The following is a 19,065-nucleotide window of genomic DNA, read 5'->3' as shown; positions in this document are numbered from 1 at the left end:
TTCACTCAAAGTACCTCAACACACAGGTCTAATGGTTACGTGTTCCTTTAACCACAATACTTCTCACATCCCCAGGCTATTTTCCATACATCATTTTATATCACTATATATAACCAGTGAAAGAGTCTATACACATACACACACACCACGCACATGCCAGCCAAACCCCATTTTTGACCCCTCTACACAAGTGGTCAGAAACATCTTTTGGTGGCAGACTGGAATGACAGCTCAGGTCCAAGGTGGCCCAGGCTAGGACCCAGCCTCTGCTGCCACTGCTTCCCCCGCTGCCTGGCCATGACACAGATGAAGCTCCCTGGCTATAGCAGAGCCAAGCCCCTAGCTGCCAAATGCCACTGAAGCCCCCACCACTGGAATGCTACCAAATCCCCTGGTTCAATGGGCTAGCTCTGATAGATCTGCAGGCCAAATCTGGGCAATGGGGCATAGATTGTCAACCCTTGCTCTATACCATTTCCTGCAGCTGGCAGCTCTCATTTCCTTCCATGTGGTCTGCAGGAACAGAGCATGGCATTATAATTGTTTGTGTGCTACACCTACTTATATGTTTCCTCCATTGATAAGGCTGTGCTTTTCACACCTCCTCTCTCAGACTGATGGGAGCAAAAACCAGGCTACTTTTCACTTGGACATCCAGCCAAACAAAGATCCTGCCAGGGAAGGAAAAGGTACCTGGGACTATAAAGCTATCAGGCATATATGCACTGCAGGACATATGCATCAGCTGTAGCTGTTATAAAGAGATTTCCATGGAGTTAATCAGACCTAGTTCTAGATAGGTCTCCCCCTCTTGGAAAATCCCTCCTGAGCTAAGGGTCCACCAAGGATAAAACAGTTCCACCTCATAGCTGTCCTTCCAGCAACATCTTTTTACAAGTAGAGGTAGCCTGAAGGTAGACTTTGACCCCAACTGAATGAATGTGCTTAAAACACTCCATTCAGTCAGATACCAACAAGTCTAAAAAACTCCAGCATGCTCTGGGCTCCCTGCTTTTTGTTATGCAAGCATATTCATGCACTAAGCTCCAGGATCTTCATGGCCATGTACTGTGACAGCAACCAGCTGCTTTAATCTGGTGTGGACTCTTGTTGAGCCTGGTGCAGTATTACAAAAAAAAGGGACATTAGAGGGCTGGAGTTGAGAATTCAGAAGCTAAGGCAGAAGCTGGGTATGCATTCACTCACCTCTTTGCAAGACTTTGAAAAGCATTTAGGGATATATCTCTCCAAAGCATAAGGGGAAAAACAGATCAAATGAGATGAATCTCACAAGGCAGAGAGGGTAATGAAACATGAAGCAAACATGCAGAGAGAAGATGGTGCAGCATAACATTCATGGTCTGCATGCGGGCAGGTAATGAATGAATGCACTGAGCTCAGGATGCAGGGAGGGGGAAGAAATATTGACAGGGTGGAGAGTTTGCAGGAGGTTGCAGTTGTGGAGGGGGATGGGGATCTGTTGGAAATAAATGTGAACAAAAGAGAGGCTAAGGAATTGGGGAGGTTTGGAGAGGGGGAAGGGAGAAAGGAGAAAGGAAAGAGAGAAAGAAGCTGATAAGGGCTTCATCTCCTTTGCAAATGTGTATTAGTGAAGAGAGAGGTGATGGACACTTGAGTGGTGTTGGCTAAGGAATTAAGTGCACTGGCCCTGGGAAGAAGGGAAGACCCATGCTGGGGCTTGTCTGTTTATTGTTGTGGGGGGGAGGTTTGTGACCCCCAAAGCCAGGCATGGGCTCTTCATGGAAAATATTTTAGTACCACTCTAAGCAACAGATGCTTTGTTCACCTCTGATCTCCTGGGCATCGGGGCAGCCTGGAACAGCTCACACAGACACCCGGCAAGGACACAATGCAAAGGCTTGGGCTGAGTTTTCTACCTTCCAAAGAGGACCAGGCTCTCCTCCCCTCACTCTGGGATGAACTAAAGGGGCTGGGAGGCACTGCGCACAGGGATGCTCTGCTGCCCAGCAGGACATGAGAAACAGCTACAACAGCTACTCACTTTCTGTGCCACACTGACTTTGCACTGGGACGATTCCTTCACACTCCACGGTGGTTTCCAGGTGTCACATGAAGAAGTTCGTTCTTTGTTATTTTTTTTTTTCTTCTTGGCATGCATTTAGGGCTTTGTTAGGAGCCTGCACAAGAGACCCCCCCCCCCTCCTCCCCCCGGAAGGATTTTACGGTGGGTCTTAGGGTGAAAGGTGTGAGCCGCTGTGGATAGGAAGAGTCCAAGTTGGCAGGCACCAGCTCCACTGCAGAGTTGTGGACTGCAAAGGCTGAGGATTTATTGACAGGGAGCGCAGGCAGGGAGGCTGCACCGGCAGAGGGAGAGGGGCTGGTGCTGTTGGCAAAGCAGCCCCTTCATCTCTGAGAGCTGCCTTTGTTCTCTCTGCTTTTTGATCCCTAAAGTTACCCATCAGCTGCAGGGTTTCACTCATTGCCAGGGACGCATTCCCGACCAGCTGGGAGGCACTTTCCCGAAGTGCAGCTTCTGGCTTCTGCTGCTAAGGTAGACTTGCAACATGAAGGGACAGTGAGTGACTTGAGCCCCCCTCCCGCCTCTGGTGTGTGAAGTGCGGCGCTGGGGACCAGACACGGAGATCCTGTAGCTCCTGCAGGACCAGAGAACTGCTCTGAAGATGGGGAGAAGAAGCCTGCAGTGCCAAAGCTTCCTTCCAGGGGAAGAAACCCCATTGTTTTGCTGGGAGAAGAAACTTTGAAATCCCGTTGCCCCTGAGGTTTATTTTGCGTGCGGGGGGTTGAGCGCCCTGTTATGGCAAAGGATGTCTTCGGAGGTGGATACAGAACCAGCTGCTGAAACATCTGCAAATACCCCCCAGGAAAGAACACCTGCATCTGCAGATGCTCGAGAGGAGGTGAGCAATCAAGGGCATGTATATCTATCTGCGCGGGGAGGGCGGGGGGGAGGGGTAGTGTGTGTGTCTGTGTAGTGTGTATGCGTGTGTGTCTGTGTGTATATTCAGAGACAGCTCTGTGGATGGAAGCACATACTTACTGTGTGCAAACACAATAGGACAGTGAGCAGTAGGGTTTCCTAAATTGAACTCTGCAGGGGAAAACCGGACTGTATGCAGGACTCGATCACTTGCAGCATTTCGTGTTTACTAAGCTGAACCGACTCCAACAAACGTAGTCTTTGAGACTGAAACAAACATTAACCAAAAAACCCCCAAAACCCAAAACCCAACCGAAGCCCCCTCAGTGCATTTCAAAGCCAGAAAAAGCAATCCCAGAGAACGTCATTAGCTGGCACTGCTGAAATCTGCCCAACTCCATCTGTCTGATGCTGATTCTGAATGCAAAGGAGAGGGAATAAAATAAGTAAATGTGATGTAGCCCATCTGAGTTTTTTTGCATTCCCATCGCTGTGGCAGTAACCAGTCCCTGGTATAAATGGACCAGTCGGTCAGGGAGATCTAATCTAATCCATCCCTATACAGTAGACAATAGCCTCATCAATGCACAGCAGGTCCAGGGTGCAAGGCTCTCCCTATGACGGCATAGGATTTACCCACCACTGCATCCCACAGGTCCAGGGAGCTGCGGATAGGGCTGTGTCCCCTCCCAGCAGAACAACACAGGATCACTCAGCACTGCCCAATGCTCTTTGGCAGACACTGGCTAGATCCAGGTGCTCGTTGATACATGGGATTCTCTTCAGCTCCATGGAGCAAGCCTGTGCTCTCATATAAGGAAGTCAGAAGTAGTGCTCTGCAGTTGTCTGGCTGACATGACAATTGATCTCTTTCCTAACCGTTGGCTGCTGCACTTTCATGGACCAAATCAGTGTTTGCAGACAGAATCACAACCCAGCCTGCAAATGTTTCAGCACCTCTTGCTGTGATCGGACTTAACCCTGTATACCAGGCGGAACAAGCATTGCCAACTTTCATGCTTGCTGATCAGCTTGTGTTAGGCTTGTATATGTAATGGTGTGCTCTACATGAATGCAGCAGATACCATTCTGGGGAGACACTAAAAACATGAAGGATCTATTAAAAAATTCCTAAAATTGGATGACAGAAAAACCCAAAGCCATACGCTATACCCTGGTGTTATTGTTGTTAGGACATGACAGTGACAGTGGCATGATTTATTTGGTGAGTGAAATGCTGACCAGAAAGCTTAAAAAATAAGTATTTTAGTTTCAAGTGGAAATATGCATTCATATAATACATGTCCGAATCCTGAAGTCATTTCTCTAACAGAACTCACCAAATTGTTAGGTGGGCAAAATTCTGACTGAATTTCAAGATTTGGCCTACACAGATGTTCCCAGATGATCTCTTCTACTTGATTTGTATGGCATTAGTGTTGACATAATATCAACTCTGGAGCCATTGGTTGAAACAGATTCAATTGTATTTCTCAAGGGTTGTAAATGGGAGTGTCAGAGTATCCTTTGTTACAATAGGTTTGGGGCTAAGCAACCCCATATTTGAGACATTTAAACTTTTTCCACACTTAGTTCAGTATCTGTAGTACATTTTTTTGTTTCATAGGTTTGCCATCCACATTCTATTATACAAATCATGGAGGTAAACAAAGGTTTAAAGTAGTGTGAAGTTAAAAACAATTTTAAACACTCCCAGGAACACAGATAAGGTCATAAGTATTCAGGAGTAAAAAGGAACTCTAAAAATGAAAATGAGGGATATAAACTAGCAGTCACACTTCCAGAGGCTACTGGTAGTACTGATGAAGCTATGTCACTGGTCAACAGTCATGTCATCCTCTCCTTCAAAAACAGCAGCCTTTTCCAAGACTAAATTAAGTTCCAGTGTTGTTAGAGTAAAACGTAACAAAAGCCCAACACTTTTAAATAATATATAACATACGGTTGACATTTCTGCTCACGCTAAAACATTTTGTGTCAAAGGACAATGGTGTTTTCAATGTGTGGCTTCAAGTACTTCATCCTCACAGTCAATCTTTTTCAACCTGTCTGGCATAGTTTACCATTATATGTCTCCTCTTATTTCAGTATACATTTGTTGATATTACTAGAATTCCCTGACGTAATTAAGGCTGTGCAGAAGATCTGTAGATGGTCAAGGCTGGAAAGGACTTTTTGATTTATTTAGTCTATGTCCATGAACCACAGAAGGTTTTCTAAAATATTAATCTCACCATAAAAATGTCTAACCTATTCTTGAACACTTCTGAAGATGAGGGCAGTTGATCTCTGAACCGAGAAAGTTATGTCACGCTTGACTCATCCCCACTCTTAGCTTTTATTTCTAGTTCAATACAAATGTTTCTCTGTTTAATTTTAGATGATAACCCCTTGCCTTACTACTCTAATCTCATGTAATTTAGTCCTTTCCTCTCACCTCTGCCATCACCATGTAAATACAGTTTCTGCATAGAGTTCTCAGGGGGCATGTCTATACGTGCAAATAATCCAGGAGCAGTTTACTCTCGAGTGAACTACCGGAGAGTAAACTCTTCTAGGCACATGTTTACACATGCAGGGATGTGGGAGAAGATTTGATGCTCCTAGCAGGAGACTGCTCCCACTCCCTGTAGCCCAGCAATGGGCCCCTGCAGCAGCAAGGGGAGCTCTCCTAGGTTCCTCCTGCGTGCTAGCCCAGGGGCCAGAAGACAGCTGGCTCCTGGCAGGGGCTTTGACATTGCTCCGTGCCTCTGGGAACTGCCCGCTGCCAAGGTGGGCTCCACCACTGGAGCCTGGGTGGGTTCAATGTCCCCCTGCCCCGGCAGCAGGGAGCTCTCAGCTCCTGCCTTGTGATTGCAGGGCCCGGGCTGGGAGGTCCTCGTCTCCCAATGGTAGCGCCACAGTCCTGGGGCTAGCACTGGGAGATCCTTCTCTCCCAGCCTAAGTCCCGCAGTTGTGGGAGTCCTTCAGTTGTGGGACCCAGGCTGGGAGATCCTTATCTCCCATGGGCAGTCCTGGGGCGGGCCCTGGGAGATAAGGATCTCCCAGCCTGAGCCCCACAAATGTAGGACTCTGGCTGGGAAATAAAGATCTCCCAGAACCAGCCCTGCAACCACAGAGCAGGGGCTGGGAGCTCCCTGCTTCCGGGGCAGGGGGACATTGTCCCCACCAGGGCTCCGGTGGCAGAGCTGCTCCAGCAGCAGGAAGCTCCTGGGAACAGGGAGCAATCTCCTGCCCCCTGCTGCCCAGCTGACCTGGAGCACATTTTCTCCTGGTCAGGCACTACTGCACAGTAAGTAATCTCAAGTAAATTTGCTTCTTGCATATGCAGGCGGCAAATTTACTTGTGATAGAGTCAATTACTGTGCAGTAAGCATCTGCATGTGTAGATGCGGACATTTATTGCACAGTAATTAGCTCTACTGCATAGTAAAGCGTCTTGTGTAGACACATCCAGGCTTCCTCTTAAGTTCCTGCTAGTCCCTGGCTGTTTTCCTATTATTCATATCATCATATCATTTATGGGTATATAATTATAAACCATACAAGAAAAGTCTTAATGGAAATTCTTTTTATTTTTATAAATTCTTTTTATTAACTCCCCCACTTCAAAAAACAAAGTACAATTTTCTCTCATTGTATGCGAGTTCTGTATGTGCGAATTCGCTCTTATGCAATGACTCTTTTTATACCAAAAATTTGTTATGTGAGAGGTAAATTCACTCTTATGCAGTCATTGTGGTGGAAGCCTGCAATCAGCTGCTTGTGCAGTGCATTGTGGGAATGACACGCACCAAAATATAGTCTCCTGCATGGATCTGCGCTCCTTGCTCATTGTCCGTGACGTGTTTCTGTAGTTGCCATCCCCATTATGGCTTCTAAGTGTCCCGCTATCTTATTTCCTCCCCCTCTCCCTGGTCCACCAGTGATGTGGAGTCTGATACTGAAGACCCTTCACCACCCTCTCTTCACACCAACTAAACATTCACCACCAACCTGTACTTGTGTGTACCATCTGCTGTTGGCGAGTACCAGAATTGCCTCATAAAAATAGTAGAAATCGGTCAGGGGGTCAGTACAGTCAAGGTCTTGGACTGTATCTCTATTGTTACATTGTAAAGTGGGTTTCCTTTATGCAAATTCAAGTTATGCGCCATTTTCCAGGAATTCATATACAGCATAAAGCGAAGGAAACCTGTAAAATCCCAAGTAGCAGAATAGATGTTTGGAGCAGCTACTACTAAATACATGCTTTTTCAAACAAGACAGACAAACATCAGTTTCTTTTCTGGTTACCAATTCTGAAACTGATCCTGTACCATGAAGACCAACAGGAGCTTCACCGCTGATTTCAGTGTGTTGAGGGGCAAGCCCAAAAACATTAGACTACGATTCTGCATTTTGTCTGAGATACTGACAACTTCAGCAGCATGACCAGGATCTAAAATACTGCATTGTTTTAAGGATTAACAATGCCATTAAGTGTTGCAGATTTTTTTTTTTAAGAAATTACTCCTGAATCATCTTGTTTAGTCAAGGAGGAAGAAATTATTTTACAGCTATTTCAAAGGGGAACTTGATACATATGTGGATTATCTAACATATTTTTCCTTCTGATTTACCTTATTTCTTGACCATCTCCTTGCTAGGACCTTATATTAGCTTATAACATTGAAGTGCTAGCTGGCCATGTTTCTGCTGAGAGCCAGGCCCATTCCTGGTATAAATAGGTGACTTTCGTATAGACACACAGGCTTACACCATTTGAGGACCTGGTCCTAAATATCATCTCCCTTGTAAAAGCTTAATTGGAAATTTTATTTCAGCAAATTAGATTTTATGAACAAACTAGTCATTTATATGCTTCCAAAGCTACATAATCACCAAGGAAAGCAGAAACCAGCAGGTAGCTGACATTTTGAAATATGTGTTTGTCTCATCTCTGCCTGCTGATTTTAAAAAGTGATTGTCCAAGGCTGTTCTCAACTTGTCTTTTGCATTTGAGAACTTAAATTGGGTACAAAAACATTTAAGCTAAGCTGTCCAAATAAGAGAGAGAACTACAAGAAGCCGTTGGTGGATGCTACTGAAATCTGCCGCAAGCAGGCTGTGTGACACTCATAGATGTTACAGATAAAAGAGACTTCTAAGTCACCTCATCCATCTCTCACTGCCAGTGCAGGAACATGAACAGAGCTTATTTCAAAAAGTGCCATTTACAGTCATGACATCTTCATTTAAAAACTTTGCTTGTTTGTGAGCTGCAGGCACTGTCACACACATATACCACACACTCTCCACCAGCATGTTGGGTGACACTTTCCTTTTGTATACTGATTTTTTACAGACATCACACACTTCCCCCCCAAAAAACCAAACAAACAAACAAACATGGTTTGGAAATTAGAGTGAGCATTATCTGTGAGAAAAACAGAAAGAGCAGTTTCTGCTAGTGTTGGGCAAGGAGCAGAACAATGAGCAGGCTCAGCTCTCCAGCTGCTGCTGCTCACTTACTACAAGAAAAGATCTTTGTTTCTTCATTCTGCCTTTCAAAAACAAGGTGCATAGGATGTGTTATATGCAAGAAAATATGGTACATAAATGGTCAATCCACCTAACACACTTTCCATAGGGGGGTTATTAGAATCCCAGTCTTCTGCTTTTTTAATTACTTATTATTTATGTATGTCACAACCTTCTTTCCAAACACATGTGGGCTTCTCAACCTCACTTAAACACTGCACTGATGTTAACAATCCTTTCACTGCTTTGGGAACATTAAGCATAAGGTCAACTCTTTTTTTCCCCAGAACTTTTTAGACCTGGTATCCTTGTGGTTCTCCCTAAATTGAGATTTGCCTGTGAACAAGATCATACTCATAGGTGGGAAGGTGGCCAGAAGGTGAGGAAATTAAGCAAAGGTCACCTCATAGAGTTTGTGTGAGATCTCCCTTGCCAGAGGAAGGCTCACACGAACTTCAGAGTAACTTGGGATGTCATTTCCCAAATATGCAGTGACAGAGACCTGGTTTAGCTGCACAGAGAGACCTTTTCTCCTGCTACCTTCCTGTCTTGCTCCTTCTCCTGAAAGAGATGTGCTGTCAAAGGATAAACGGCTTAAATGAACAAAAATTTTAAACCATGAAGAGAGAGGTAAGCATGGCCTCCAGAAAGCCATAGACTCATGCTGCAGCCCGTGACCAAAGAGGTTGCGTGGTCTGAGTTCTAGGCTGGACTTCTGGTGCGCAGCATTTGGAGGTCTCAGTGTCAGCGTGCTTGGTTGTAAATAGTTACTGTAAATACTTTCATAAGCAGAGCATCTAGACGCCCTTTTGCCCCAAGGAAGATGGCAGTCACAGTCTGGCACCAAGCCACAGAGACTTCCCTCTGTTTGGTTCCCCATAACATGTTTCATTTGATTTGGTGAGTGTTAGCCCCTGGGTTAGTATTATTCTAATATTATAAAAGCCTTAGTCTGTCTGTCCGTAACACTTTATTCACACTCTGATTGGTTGTCTGAAACAACCAGTCAGAGTGTGAGCGTTCAGACGGGAGCTGCACCACCGTGATGGTGGCCACGGAGTGGGGGGCAAAGCCAGGGGAGCTGGCCTCGCCCCCCTGCGGACTGAGGTGACAGGTGACTGATGGACGGGGGGTGGGAGGGGGAAGGGCCCAGCTCCAGCCTGAAGCAGCAGGGGGGGAGGGGGAGAGTGGGCACAGCCCTGGCCCAGCCCGGCCCAGCCCGATCCGGCCCAAAGTGGTGAGAGGAGGTAGGGCCTGGCTCCAGCCCCAGCCCTGGCCCTGGCCCTGGCCCCGGCCTGAAGCAGTGGAGGTGAGGCAGGAAATGGCTCCCGGGGGGGAGGAGGGGATCAGTCCTGGCCTGACCCAGCCCTGGCCTGACCTGAAGTGGTGGAGGGGAAGGGCGAGGAGGGGGGGAACGACCCCAGGCGGGGAGAGGGGGGACCAGCTCTGGCCTGACCCAAAGTGGTGGGGGGGAGGAGGGGAGTGGACCCGGACCTGGCCTGAAGCGGCAGGGGTGGAGCTGGGGAGTGGCCCCAGCCCAGGCCGAGGGGGGTGGAGCGGGGGGGGGGGGGGGGGAGTGGCGGAGCAGATGCAGACCTCTGTCCCTGCCCATCATTCTTGACATGCAATTTGCTAGTAGCTTTACAACAGTTTTGTTTTAAGTGTGGCTGACTGCGCTTGAGGAGGTGAGAGGTTCTGAGAGCTGAGGGAAAAAAGGAGTGGTCTCAGGGAGGACAGGGAGCAATAAAGCAGAGTGGTGTGGAGCAGGGTCGTCTGCTGTGCTCTTTGGGAAGCCGGCACTCCTGACACTCCTCCTTGAACAGGAAACACTCCCACTTGGAGCAAAGAAGGAGCTCTCTCAGGTGGAGGTGCTACAGATTGCCAGGGAAGCCAAGGATAAAGAGGTGTTCCTGGGGGATCCTTCAGGAGAGGGAAACCGGACACAGCTTCTTTCTGGGGAGTCCTGAGACAGCTTCCCCTCAAAAGGTGTGTGATCTGTGACCCGGCACCTAAAGCTGACTTGGCTTTGTCCCCTTAGTGGCATATTTTACTTAAGGGCTGAAACCATCTCACTTTCATAAGTTTTATTTTAGGTTTTAGTTTGTCTTTGGTCCTCCTGTTGCAGCCAGTTTGTTAGCCAGGTGCTATCCCACCCTGCTTTGCATCCTTTCAAAAGCTCTGGTCACCTTTGCCCTGGGATTAGTGTCCAACCAGACACAACCTTCTCCCTTTAAATACTGACAGGAGGCTCTAGGGGCAAGGTCTGTGAGATACTTGAATGTGCTTATGAGAATCTGAGGTTGAACTTTTCGTTCTTGAATCTATGGTTCCCGACTGATGTACACTTTTACTTTATGTCCACATGACATTCTGTGCCAGCCAGCGTGGTGGTGGCACTCTTACCTGCACCAGTGACTTGAGTCATCTTGTTTCTCACTACACTCGGGCTGAATACAACAAGGACCTTCTCTGGGCACCTTCCCTATACTTTCTTCTTTTCAACATCCAAGACCACTTTGTGTGCATTCTTGAGGATACCTGCTCCAGCCTACCAGCAGCTTCCAGCCTTACCAGCAGCTGGAACCGTGCAATGGTCTTCAGTCTCCTTATGCTCCAGGGAGAGGCAGATACAGCAGACCCTGAACATGAATCACCAAAGTCAGGCTATCTATGGCTTCATTGCTGTCTAGATGGCTTCAAGGAGCCACCAAGCAGAGTCAGCAAAGTCACTACAGGGCACAGAACATTAAGCAATGATACAAATAATCCAGAGGCCAGACGCTGTTCAGACACCTTATGATAGTTCCTTATCGTGATGACTTTGAAAGGATGCTGTCTATGCACAGCAGTATCAGGGCACACTTCACAACTGGGTCTGGTACTGACCTGGATGAGACCTGCATCAGTGACATGGCAGACGGTGAGAGCAAGGTGATCGCAGAAAGCCAAGACCAGGATCCCAGCTACTCATCTCAGCGTTCCAGGGAGGAACTGGAGGCCCCTCCAACTGGTAAAAACCCAACTCACCTCAGCTCAGTGCCCTGCAAGCCAGCCTGACACCCTCAAATCCTGCCCCATCAGCAGTGGAGATGCAGCCAATGGTAGTAAGTGTGCATGCTTTTTGGATCAGCCTGCATTTATTTATGTTGCTGACCCTTGGCAGTGTCATCTGGGTCAGATACAGGCAATGTTCATCATTCCACAACCATCTCACAAACTCTCCCTTCTTCTGCCTCCTGAAGAGGCTGACTGCTGAGGCTTGTGGGAAAGTATTGACTGGTCTAGGTAGGCTGCTACCTGTGGTTGTCTCAGACACCCTGAGAGCTGGCCCAAATGCATGGCTGCTGCCCTCCCCCTTCCAGGAGCACCAAACTCAAAAGGGAGAAGTAATTCATGCAGTGATGTACTTTTGGTTGTTAAAGAGCTTTTTTTGGGATTATGAGCATAATAACATCAGCAAGAAATAGAATTTCACTGCATCATAGACTCACTAATGCAGACCTGTGTCTGGATACACACATGCTGTTAACACTTCCTCAAGCCCTAAATAGCTACTTCCAGAGAGCAAAAGCATGCTTGCTGTCCAGTCACTCTAAGCTGGTGTTTATAGCTCCATGGGCCTGGATCATATAAACTCACATTTGAAATGCAGGTAGCATTACACCCAAGCTTTACCTTTGCCAGAGAGGACTGGCTTGTCTCTGGTTTCCAGATAAGTAGCCATCCCTTCTCTTCCCTGAAGGTCCCCTGGGTCACCATCCTAGTAAATAGCATGAAGGCATATCTTGCAGGGTTCCCCTTAGCCTTTTCAAAACAATATTTATGCTGTCCTTACACCACACAGGCTAGGGTTGTGTCTTCCAGAGTTTGGACTGCCTTTGAAACTACAAGAATAATCACCAACATGGTGCCCTGCTTTCCATCTCAGGCCACCCCCACCGCTGGTGCTTGCTGGTTCTGGGGACTGAGTGGTGCACATGCAAGGGTGGAATAATGAATCAGAGAGATGTCCCACTCTCCTCTCCTCCCCCACTCTGAGGCATCTGAGCACTTACCCAGGGCACCTGAAGCTAGTCAGGGACAGGACCATGGTTCCTCAAAAATGTTGGGAGAGTCATGATTGTATCCAAGAAACTGTGGGGAGACTGAGGCTTTATCTCTGAAACTGAGACGAGAACAAGGACAACATTTACTGTATTTTTCACCCTCTAGGCTTGGCACCTGCAGCTCAAGTACCTCACACTCACAAGTGCTGACAGCAGCCAAGCACCTAGCAAATATAGAAGGAAAGAGAAGATGCTGGAGGAGCTGGTGGATTTCTCTGACACCTGTGGAGAGGTGGTAAAGCAGGCATGAAAACTGGTTGGGAAGAGCCTGGCAGTCTTCACAGTTGATAGAGAGGCCATTTCAGTGGGCACAATCTGCAGGAACATCCAGTTTGAGATGCAAATGCAATCCTCCTTAGTAGGAGATACAGTCTACAAGATGCCACTGCTTGAGTCAATGAAACAGCTGCAGCACTTAGCTTCCTCTGGTATAATGAACACCTACCCCTCTACCTAACTGATATGACCCCAGCAGAGCTGCACTCACTGAACATAGAGCAGCCACTGGAGAACACTTTATTCTGGTATCTTTTTGTATCCTACCTCCATGCCAGCTTTTAATGCCTGTCAGTCCAGCTCTCAGGCACCTCAGCCTTATAACAGTCAGTCAGTGCAACAGTCAGTCTGTCCTCAGCAGCAGTGATTGTTGCCTCATTTTGAAGGGCCCTTTGGCCCGCGTACCATCCATTACTTATAAATACTTTTGAACATGTACATAGTTTCCAACCTTTCACTCACATTCAACTCCTGTGGGTTAGCACCTTTCCCTGCTTTCACATTCCTAAGGCCCTGTTGCACTTCATTTTCCCTATGCCCAAGATTTGAAGTTTTACTCCAGTTTGTGCTCTCTGGTTTTGCATTTGTTCTGACAACAAAATAAATTTTTTTTAGTTCAAAAAATTTGCTGTTCTTTTAATGTTACTGTAACAGGGCCCCTACCCATTGCTTAGAAGGGCGAGCAAACCCTGGGCCAGACAAGTCCCCAGGTGCAGACTTAAGAATGGAAAAGACACACGTGAACACTTACTACAGAGCCAACAGCAATGTCAGGGGCCGGGGGCTTGCAGAGAAACACTACAGGGCTCAGCAGCAAGGGACCTCCCTACTCCAGCAAACCAAATCAGAAAACACTTGTAGCAGTGTTGCCAAGTCTCATGATAAAAAAAAAGCAGCATTGCCTTTAAAAACAAGCCCAAAACAAGCCCATCCCATTTCAAAGAGAGGGCAGTGGGGGGGATATCAACCCGTGACTATCAAAAAATTAAAGCAACTTTTAACAAAAGCACTGACTTGTAGCAGCTCAGGGAGACAGGTGACCAGTAGGGGGGCGAAGCCAGGGAGTCATAAAAGCAGGCCCTAAGCCAGAGAGGGGGCAGTCTGGCCCTGGAGACAGAAGAGGAGAGAGTCCTATAGCGACCTGACTGCTGAGAAGAGCCAGAGGGAGGTTCTTTTTTCCTGGGCAGAGTCCATAAAGGAACTAATGTCTTATGGCGAAGTAGATGCTGTTCATACAGAAGATTGTAGACAGGCAGTGGACTGGAGTATTAAGTTGAAGCTAGTGGGCTAATGTTTCAGCTTGTATTTTGTATTTTGTATTTTGTGGTTTGTAGATGAGATTGTGAGGGGTGGTCTGGAGGTCCCATTAGTGCCCCAGGGGACCATGATTACCTTGAACCCAAACCAGCTAAGTGCCCACAGGCTCTCTCTGTCCAAGCAAGCCAGTGGGCTTGCTTTTACAAGATAAGCAGTGGAAAGAGCACAAAAGTAGCATGCAAAAACATCTATCACTAGTATTCCCCAGACAAAAAGGGCTGCAAGCAGTGCTGTGGTCATGCATATGTTGCAGCAGTATACAGTTATGTTCACACATGCTGCTCATTGTAGGTGCCAGTGGCCACTCTGACAGTTGAGATTTTCCTGTTGTTTGCTGCTGGCGATTGTTTATGGCTATGATTGCCCAAACTGTTAAGCAAGTTTTTTCAGATTTTGCTCACAAACTCAGTTAGGCCCTCATCTTTGCTCTTGCCAATGTTGTGCAAAATACAGCACTTCATCAAAATTCTGGAAAAGGACTGTATGGTGTCTCCAGCTAGCCACCAAATGGGTGCACAACCTGGTCTAGACCCACCTAAGCGCATAGGCAACCATCATCCTGCAGCTGCTCTTTTCCTTTCTGCAATCAAGGTGCCCAATATAAGGCTTCACTGGCCATGGAAGCAACAGGTGGGCAGGGCTATCAAATACCTATGGAGGGGAAATAGTAGCACTTAACTGTGGAGAGCAATACTAGCAAACCTTCCCTTCCTTGTCAGCAAAACTGAGATGGAGTTGATGAAAATCTGTATACCGTGTACATTTCTGAACCATTTCCCTTCTCCCTGCGGCATGATGAAGGAAAAAAACATTTCCTGCTAATGAACTCTGAGGCCTGGTGGAGAGAAACAGAAAACTGGAATGTGCATTCATCCATTGCCTCAATGTAGCTGGGAAGCTCCACGCGTAGAACATAATCAATAATCTCCTGGGCATTCACAAGCTATAGGAAATGTGAGGCCAGCACCATTTTTATGGTTGTGATCACCTCAGCCTTTGTAGCAACAGCAATAGCTTCACCCACACCAAAGCTCTCTTCCTACCCTGTCCCTTTTGCAACCCCTTCCCCACTCTCCTGGGTTGAGCTGATGGCTGGGGAATGCTTTCCCCAGCCTGCAGCAACCATCTTGTTACAACAAAACGTCATGATATAGTTGATTGTTGGGGAACTCCCCAGCAAGTGGCCATACCCTGGCATTGCATTGCAAATCACATTTTTCATTAAAACCACTTAATTTAGTGATTTTGACTCAAAAAGCAAAATCACAATTTAAACCAGGTCCTAGTGATAATACAGTAAACAAGCCACACAGTTATTCCAGATATCATATGTAACAACTGTGTGGCTCATTTCTATCACCTTGAATTGAAGGTGTGTCCAGTTACGGCTGGCCCATGACAGATCCCAATGATCAGATAAGTGTTGGGATCCATCATGGGCCAACCCAATCAGGCTGGGAGCAGAGCTAGTCCCTGGATTTTGGACATCCTATTTGACCATCAGAAGCAGATGAGGGATCCAGTGAGCCCAATGTCAGCGAGTATGTCTCCAATCTCAGGGTCACTGCACCCCAAACCTTAAAAAACTGCATGTGCAGGTGGCCTGGACATGTGGTTTTCTGATATCCTCATAACTGGGAACCCCGGGGTCAGATTCCATCATGCCTTAAAGTGAATATATCTCAGAGGCCTAAGACTTCAACAGGGGAAACTTCCTTTTAGCAGTATGCTGTTAGTGCCTTTTCAATTCCAGCCATTTGGATTTTCTTTCAGAAAGAGGGTTGGGGGTGGGAGGCTTTGCTGAAGACATCACTCAGAAAATGGTCTGGGAAACTAGTGGACTGGACTACAATATCAGCATTGCTCTGATGCCTGAAAAGCTACTGTATTTTCTCACATATAACATGTACCCTGTTTTTGGAAGGCCCCAACAATGGGAGAAAAATTTCACCATGCAATATGGGTAGGTACCAGAAGTCTGGGTCTTTTGGGGTTGGAGGCTGCATGCTGGGGCTGGGGCTAAATCTGGCATATAGATTCTGGGGCCATGGGTCAGGACTGGAGCCTGATCCAGCACACTGGTGCGGGTGGGGCCCAATTGGGCTTGTCAGTGCTGGAGCTGCATGTTGGGTCCATCTCTGCACACTGGCCACATGGGATTGGGCCACACACCAACTCTGAGTTGGTTTTGGAGCCACTTGCTGGGTTGGACCCAACATGCTAGTTCTGGCTGCAGACCAACCCAGCACACTGTCCTGATCTGGCACATGGCTGGGGAAGGGGTTTGCTGAAGGAAAAGAGGGAGCGCTGGTAGTGTTAATTGCTATGACTCCCAGAGCTGCAGCAATTGATGCTGCCACCACTCTGTCCCTCCCCCTCACCACATTTCTGGACCTGTGGGGAGCCCTTTTCCTAGCATATAATGTGCATCTGCAGCAGGTTTTGAAGGAAAAGGAGTGGGTTGCATATGGGAAAATATGGTAACTATCATAATAAACCACATTTGTTGCTTTACCAGCTTGACTTATTTAGGACTAATCAACTTCATGCCCTTCCAGTTGACTTTCAAAATGCTCCCAAACAAAGCAGTCATTTTAAAACTACAAAAAAAAAATTACAACATAAGACTCAAAGGAACATATACATGAGGTTTGTTAAGTACATATCACAGTGATAAGGTTACATTGACTTCATGGGATCTATGCCAGCTTATTCCAATTGAGGAGGTGGCATGTCATTTTAAATGGGTCAGAATGAATTACATTTATTGTAACTGCTGTGTGACAATGGAAAGGAATAACTGCTATTTACTCAATACTCAGAGGAGCAGTGAATCATCTGAGTGGATCACATCCAGCATTGCATTATCAGTATGACCTTTGTGGAAAGCCTCATTTCCCAGTCATGAATTATCGTGGCTTATCAACCCTGAAATAGTCTGACAATGGGCAAAAATGAAGACTGTATTTAAGCCCTGCTGATCTCTGTTTCCTTTTGGATCCATTTCTGTTCCATTGGAGGAACAGGATTCTTCAAGCCAGTTTTGGACTCCCAAGCATCCTCTTTGTATTTGCTTTCCTCCAACACATCAGAGGCACCATCCTTTAACAACCCTCTATCAAATAAGGAGGAATTAGACCATTCTCCCTTTGGTGCCTATCAAGGCTTCTCTACTCAGCTGAAGTTGTTGTTAAAGGGTGTCATAAGATCCATCTTTCCAGGGAGCAGAACACAACACTTCTGCGGCACTCCCAACATTTGCCTATTTCAATGGCAGGGTCCAAGACTTTGTTCTTAGAGTGGCTGTATATTGATCTTTTCTGTACTAGAACCCTGCTAGCCAGGTTGGTTTGAGAGGCATGGATCACAGAATCATAAAGAAGTAGGGCTAGAAGGGACCTTGAGAGGTCATCTAGTCCAACCCCCAAACAGAATACTGTGAGTTTTCTTGTCATCATTTTTGTGCCTTTCAAAAGAGAATAGCTAAGATTTTTCTTCTGACCAGGACTGGAGAAATTGCAAAAATGAGATTCTCAAGACTGAAAAATTCTGAAGAAAATGTAGAGTGTGGTACAAGTTTTAGGTTTCTAATACATGATAGTATACTGCCACTGACAGTTAGTGTAGCAGTCTTAACACTGATGACAAGCCATGGACATTAAGATGTATTCAGTCATTATGGCAACACTACTGTAACGCCAGAGTTATGGTCATTTTTTCACCTAAAGCTTAAATTTCCTGAGGAATTTCAAGAAGCTAAGTTAATTGCTTCCCAAGTGATAACCAGTGAATAAATAATTAGCCCACAAAAGAGTTCACATTCTGAGTGATTTTTCTGTTTCATCTAGCTTCAAAGTTACAAAATGTAAAAAGTCAAAATATTACACATAGTAAGAGCTTGAAGGGGTCTTTGAGGTGATAGAATTGGGGTTTTTTATTTAAAAAATTATTGGGGTATGACAGCAGAATTGTTAGCTTATGCGGCAGTTTGCTGAAAGAGACCAGAATTTATGATGACTGCAGTCTTCTAGAAGGCAGCAGCTGTTGGTTCAGCATGGCTGGGCACCCTGTGAAAGTAGGCGCTGCTAGGTTTGAAGTTCTTTATCTTAGAATTGCAGGGAAACCAAAACCCACTATGTAGTCTGTGAATCGAGGTTGTTCTGTACCCAACAGAACTAAAACAAATCCACCAAAAGAATGAACAAGAAGTAGATACATCCAGTCACTTAACACAATACACCTTCTGTTCCTGCTCCTTAAGAACAGCCCCCATCACTAGCACAACCATCATGTTGCCATATAGACAACACCTGCCACAATCTTCTCTTTACCCGGTCAGGAATAGCAGCCTTCTGGCAGGCCTGTAAAGTGGGGTTGCCTAACTGCTGTTTTCTGCAGGTGGGTTTTGTTCCCTGAGGACCTTCCCAACCAGCCCTGCTGGCTTCACAGCCTTTGCCCAGCAAACAAACAAACAAACAAAATCAAACAGGTCTGCCCTGTTCCAGGCACTAGGAAAGAGCCCTTTGGTTTGACAACAGCATAGCAGCCTCGTTCATTCTTGGTAGGATGCTTGTTTTGCGTACCACTTGCTTCCTGCTTGCAAACTGTTCTCCCACCATTTGCTGCCCCTCTACTCTCTCCCTTGGGGTTTTAAACTCCAAGAGGGATACTCCCTCCTTATCCAAATGCCCTGCAACTGGGCTGTCTCAGCAAGGTTGACTGTTCCCTCTTACAGAAACAGACCACCTTGTTACAACCCCCTTCCTTAAACATGAGAGTTTGATATGAGAGGTATGAGCAGAAAAGTGGGTAGGTAGAAAGGCAGAGAGAAGTATGGCTCCTCATAGGATTAAGTAGGGAGTGTTGGAAGTCTGTCATCCCTCCTAGAGCAGAGTTAAGGTT

General features: G+C 46.5%; 1 non-coding gene across 1 annotated transcript; it reads left to right on the top strand.

The window, feature by feature from the left end:
* Positions 1–2,376: 2,376 nt before the first annotated feature.
* On the top strand, positions 2,377–13,470 carry LOC102558835 (uncharacterized). The gene is made up of 3 exons (XR_002093211.2): positions 2,377–2,900; positions 10,844–11,568; positions 12,677–13,470. It is a non-coding gene; the product is annotated as an uncharacterized LOC102558835 (transcript).
* Positions 13,471–19,065: the final 5,595 nt, after the last annotated feature.

Source organism: Alligator mississippiensis, chromosome 2 (genome assembly GCF_030867095.1).
Source record: "Alligator mississippiensis isolate rAllMis1 chromosome 2, rAllMis1, whole genome shotgun sequence".
NCBI lineage: Eukaryota > Metazoa > Chordata > Crocodylia > Alligatoridae > Alligator > Alligator mississippiensis.
This window is presented reverse-complemented; position numbering and strand designations above follow the sequence as displayed.